Genomic DNA, 6,000 nt, shown 5'->3' on the forward strand with positions numbered 1-6,000 from the left:
CCCCAAGCACACTCAAGGGTCGTTCAAGCAGCTCAAGGAAACTGTCTCTGCCTATGTGTCAGGTGTGAGTAGCCCTGGCATCTTCACTTTGCACAAGGCCTCAGAGACCTTTACCGTGGGAAAGATGGCCAGCAAGCCTGGGGAAGGGGCTCCAGCTCTGAATAGTCTCTGCTAAAGACTTAGTTCTATGCAATCACTAAACACATCATTCTGGCCACTAGGCCTGATGTCTGGCCATCTCAGGAGTGAGAAGACTGCAGAGTGAGCTGCTTCTGGAGCTGTGAGCACCTGGGGTCAGAGAGGTGCAGAGCCCAGGCGTCAGGGGGACACAGTGCGGACAGAGGTGAGGGCCGAGGAAAACCTGGCAGCCCTGAAAGGTACAGGAGCCCCCACTCTACTCTCATGCCACGGGGCCAGGGCTGAGCCTGCATGGATCCTGTGCCTTCAGCTGGTTTAACGACTCAGCAAAATGATGGTCTGTCAGACAGACATATTCTCTAGAAGAACAGAAATCAGTGAACACACTGGAAAGACTGTCCCCTCATGTCCAGGCCAAACCCTCTCACAACCTGGATCACAGCTCGTGGGCTCCACCAAGCCAAAAAGGCAGCATTCAGGCCACGGGTCCCTGAGATGCATCAGGTCCCTGCAAATATGATGGCAGATCCTAATCCCATGACCGCACTCCCACCGAGGCCTCACAGAAGGGGCACTGTCCAGGAGGACGTGGGAGCAATGCCTCATGTTAGGTCAGGAAGTGTGAACAGCATAAGCAGTGCCCACTGTGGGGCAGGGCTGTGCTGCCCCTGGCATTCCCACATGTGCAGCAGTGTCCACGGGACGGTGGCGAGAACATGAGCACCAGTGCCTCTAGAGCCCAGCCCTTCCCCCAGCCGTTTCCCCACCCTGGCTGTCTGGGTTGCAGAGCTGGGAGGTGGCCTCAGCCACCACGTCCTCACCCCCTTTCCTTCCCTACTCACTTCTTGCTGCTCGAAACAAAACAGAACTGCTCAGTGAATATAAAAGGTTTCTTGAGCTTAGTCATTCTCCCCTACACTAATTTCACAAAGCCAATCTCTTTCAGAGTAGCAAGAGAAAAGCTTCATGGTCAGGAGTAAATACAGAGCACTATTTAAAAAACGCTATACAAGCTGAAGCTTCTTTTCAAGCCTGCAGATGAACCGTAAGCTGCCCAGGGAGTCACCGCAGGCTTGACACAGAGGAAACAACCTCCGTCTTGAGCAGATGTTTCCTGAGTCTTGACTCGATGCAGAGCTGGGGATCCACAAAGGCCACCACAGCAAGATCAGCCTGGTTTAAATACACGCAGCTCTGAGCTCTGCTGTGTGACGTAACAGGTGGAGGTGCTAACCCACTGGGACCCAGCCTCAAAGATGGTCACTTAAAAGACTTCAGAAGCCCCAGGGACCTCTGAACTGCTGATGGCCTACAGAAGACCCCAGGCTCAGGCATGGCCCTGTGGTCAAGGGAGGCAGCCTCAGCTCTCTGTCCAGGCTTCAGCTCAGCATGGACCAAATTGAATCCAGGGAAAGAGGCACACTTGGGCAGGAGCTGTCATTTTCCTCAAAGTAAGGCAGAGAAGAAACTGACATCCTCCCAAAGAGGCCACTGTGGGAGGTGTTTCCAGATGACAGATCCCGGGTTCACACCTTTGACCCCTGGTTCATCATGGAAATACAGAGCTGAATGGCTCCCCATCAGTGATGGAGTCAAACCTTCCTCTGTGATGAAGACACAGGTGCAGAAAAGAGGGTGTTACCCAATCACAGACCTGTCTGTGCCAGAACAGACAGTCCCGTCTGGGACCAACACTTCTGATCCTTCAGACCTGCAGTTGGAGAGGCTCTGCTGGAGGCAGAATCAGGAACTGCTGGTGGCCCCTGGGGCTAACACAGGCTCCAAGGAGGGAGTGGGAAGGAAAGCATGAGTCTGAGTGGCGGGTGGGGTTTTGTAGGACAGGCCAACAACAGCAACAAAATAGCAGCTAAGTGGTGGCCAAGCCAGGCTGAGCACCTACTGTGCGCCAAGTTCTAGTATTTTTCAACAAAATAATTTTATTTATTTATTTTTGGCACTGCTGGTTCTTCATTGCCACACAGGTTTTTCCTCAGTTGTGCTGAGTGGGGCTACTCTCTAGTTGTGGTGAGAGGACTTCTCGTTGTGGTGGCTTCTCTTGCTGTGGAACACGGGCTCTAGGGTGCATGGGCTTCAGTAGTTATGGCTCCCCAGTTCTAGAGCACAGGCTCAATATTTGGGGCGCATGGGCTTAGCTGCTCCAAGGCATGTGAGATCTTCCCAGATCAGGGATCAAATCTGTACCTACTGTATTGGCAGTCGGACTTCCCACCACTGAGCCCCCAGGGAAGCCCCCTCTTATCTTTTATTTTTTTACATTGTATTTGCATTTTCTCATCTTTGCTGAGTTATAATTGAGACATAAAAATTGTATCTATTCAAAATGTATGAGTTGATTTTTTTTTTTCCCGGCAGTTTACATTTTTTTGTGGTAAAATGCCGTGACATAATGTTGACTACTTTAACCATTTAAAGTGCACAATTCAGTGGCGCTAAGCACTTTTACAACATTTTGCAGTCATCACTATCTAGTTCCAGAACTTCTCCAGCATCCCAGTGGAAACTCCATAAATTTTAAGTAGGGACTGCACAGTCTGCTCCACAGCCCCTGTCAACCACCACTCTGTCTGCATCTACATATTCTGGACATTTTCTATCAGGAATCAGGCATTTTCAGTCTGGCTTCTCTCACTGAGAGTAATGTTTCCAAGTTTCCCTCAAGTTGTAGCAACAACAAGTAGACATACAGTAAGTATTAACTGCAGGGCCACGGCTGACCTGTGGTGACCTGCACCATGGCTGACCTGCAACATGGGTGATCTGTACTGTGTGTGGGTGACCTGGTTGACCTGCACTGTGAGTGACCGGCACTGTGGGTGACCTGCCCTCTGGGTGACCTATACTTTTCTATACACCTGAAACTAACACAGCATTGTAAATTAACTATACTTCAATTTAAAAAAAAAATACAACAGTTTTTTAAAAGTATGTGGATGGAGACATATATACCACGCTAACACTAATCAAGACAGGCAGGAGTAACTGTATCAATTTCAGACAGTAGACCTCAGAGCAAGGAAAGATATCAGGTATAAAGGGTGTTCCATAATATAGTTGTGTTGTTTCTCCAAGAAGACACAACAATTCTTAACATGCACCTAACAAAAGAGGTTCAAACTATGTCAGACAAAGTGACAGAACTTTAATAGTGATGCAGGGAGATCAAGATGATGGAATAGGAGGATAAGAAATTATAGCAAACATCTTTTCTGACTACAATGGTATGAAGCTAGAAATCAATTATATAAAGAAAAATGGTAACAACACAAAGGCATGGAAAGGAAACAACATGCTATTAAAAAAGATAACGGTGGGAGGGGCGGTCCAAAAATAACAGAGGAATAGGACAAGGAGACCACTTTCTCCCCCACAAATTCATCAAAAGATCAGTTGAATGTTGAACAACTTCCACAAAACAACTTCTGAACGCTGGTGGAGGATACCAGGCACCCAGAAAGATAGCCCAATCTCTTTGAAAGGAGAAATCTTGAGGCAACTGTAAGAGAAGGACTGAAAGCCAGAGGCAGGAGGTTTAATTCCAGAACTTTAGCACATCAGAAAACTCCTGACTCCAGGGAACATTAATAGACAGGAGCTCACCCAAAAGTCTCCATACCTACACTGAGACCAAGATCCACCCAACAGCCAACAAGTTCCAGTGCAAACACACCACACTAATTCTCCAGTAAAACAGGAACACAATCCCAAACACTAAAAGACAGGTTGCCCAAAGCCATTCCAAACCCACAGACACCCCAAAACTCACTGCTGGATACTTCATTGCACTCCAGAGAGAAGAGATGCAGCTCCACCCACCAGAATGCAGATGCAAGCTCCCCCAACCAGGAAACCTTGACAAGCCACTGGTCCAACCCCACGCACAGGGAGCAGACTCCACAATGAAGAGGAGCCATGAACTTCCAGCCTCAGAAAGGGCACCCTAAACACAGCAATCTAAACAAAATGAAAAGGCAGAGAAATATTCAGCAGGTGAAGGAACATGACAAAAACCCACCAAACCAAAGCAAAGAGGAGGAGATAAGGAGTCTACCTGAAAAAGAATTCAGAATAACAATAGTAAAGATGATCCAAAATCTTGAAAACAAAATGGAGTTACAGATAAATAGACTAGAGACAAGGATTCAGAAGACACAAGAGATGTTTAAAAAGGACCTAGAAGAAACAAAGAAGAGTCAATCAAAAATGAACAATGCAATAACTAAGATTAGAAGCAATCTGGAGGGAGCCAACAGTAGAATAACTGAGGCAGGAGAGAGGATAAGTGAGGTGGAAGGTAGAATGGTGGAAATAAATGAAGCAGAGAGGAAAAAATAAAAAATTAAAAGAAGTGAGGACAACCTCAGAAGCCTCTGGGACAATGTTAAATGCCCCAACATTTAAATCAGGGCTTTCCTGATAGCTCAGTTGGTAAGGAATCTGCCTGCAATGCAGGAGAAAGAAAGCGAACGTTAAGTCACTCAGTCATGTCCGACACTTTGCGACCCCATGGGCTGTAGCCCACAAGGCTCCTCCGTCTATGGGATTCTCCAGGCAAGAATACTGGAGTGGATTGCCATTTCCTTCTCCAGGTGGTCTTCCCAACCCAGGGATAGAACCCAGGTCTCCCACATTGCAGGCAGACGCTTTAACCTCTGAGCCACCAGGGAAGACCCCGGTTCAATTCCTGGGTCAGGAAGATCTGCTGGAGAAGGGATTGTCTATCCACTACAGTATTCTTGGACTTGGACTTGCCTTGTGGCTCAGCTGGTTAAGAACCCACCTGCAACCTAAATGGTGGATTTTTCTATTTCTTCTTTTACTTTTAATGCATTTTGATGCTATTCTGTTGCAGACATACATGTTTAGGATTGTAATGTGTTATTAGAAAATTGACCCCTTTACTATTATGCCTTTCTTTATCTCTATTAATTTTCCTGTTGTGGATTCTACTCTGTCTGAAATTACTATAGCTACATTGCTTTCTTTTGATTAGTGTTGTTATTGGATGGTTCTCTCTATCCCTTTAATTTTTTTTTCCATTTATTTTTATTATTTGGAGGCTAATTACTTTACAATATTGTAGTGGTTTTTGTCATACATTGACATGAATCAGCCATGGATTTACATGTGTTCCCCATCCTGAACCCCCCTCCCACCTCCCTCCCCATCCCATCCCTCTGGGTCATCCCAGTGCACCAGCCCCGAGCACTTGTCTCATGCATCCAACCTGGACTGGCGATCTGTTTCACACTTGATAATATACATATTTCGGTGCTGTTCTCTCAGATCATCCCCCCTCGCCTTCTCCCATAGAGTCCAAAAATCTCTTCTAATGTTACCCTAATATTGAAACCAGATAAATACATTATAAGACAGGGGAATTATCAAAAACAGAAAAGTCTGAGAAACTGTCACAGTTAAGAGGAGACTAAGGACACATAACTAAAAATAATGTATCCTGGTTGGGATCCTGGAATTGAAAAAAGATATTAAGTTAAAATTAAAGAATCTAATATGCCTATATTCTAGTGACTATAGACAGTAGTTAATAATAGTGTATCAACTTTGTTTATTGCTTGTGATGAATCTACCATATTAATGTTAAATGTTAGTAATATGAGTCTGAGTGTGGGTACAGGGGAACACTGTACTACAGCTGACTGCTAAGGGTTTTTTTTTTTGGCGATGATGAAAACGTTCTGTAGAGACGGCTGCATAACTCTGTGAATATGCTAAAAACCACTGAACTGTACACTTGAGCAGGATGAATTTTAGGATATGTGAATTAAATCTCAATAACGCTTTTATAATTTTTTAATAAAAGGAAGCAAATTCATGAACTAC

Source organism: Cervus canadensis, chromosome 8 (genome assembly GCF_019320065.1).
Source record: "Cervus canadensis isolate Bull #8, Minnesota chromosome 8, ASM1932006v1, whole genome shotgun sequence".
Classification (NCBI taxonomy): Eukaryota; Metazoa; Chordata; class Mammalia; order Artiodactyla; family Cervidae; genus Cervus; species Cervus canadensis.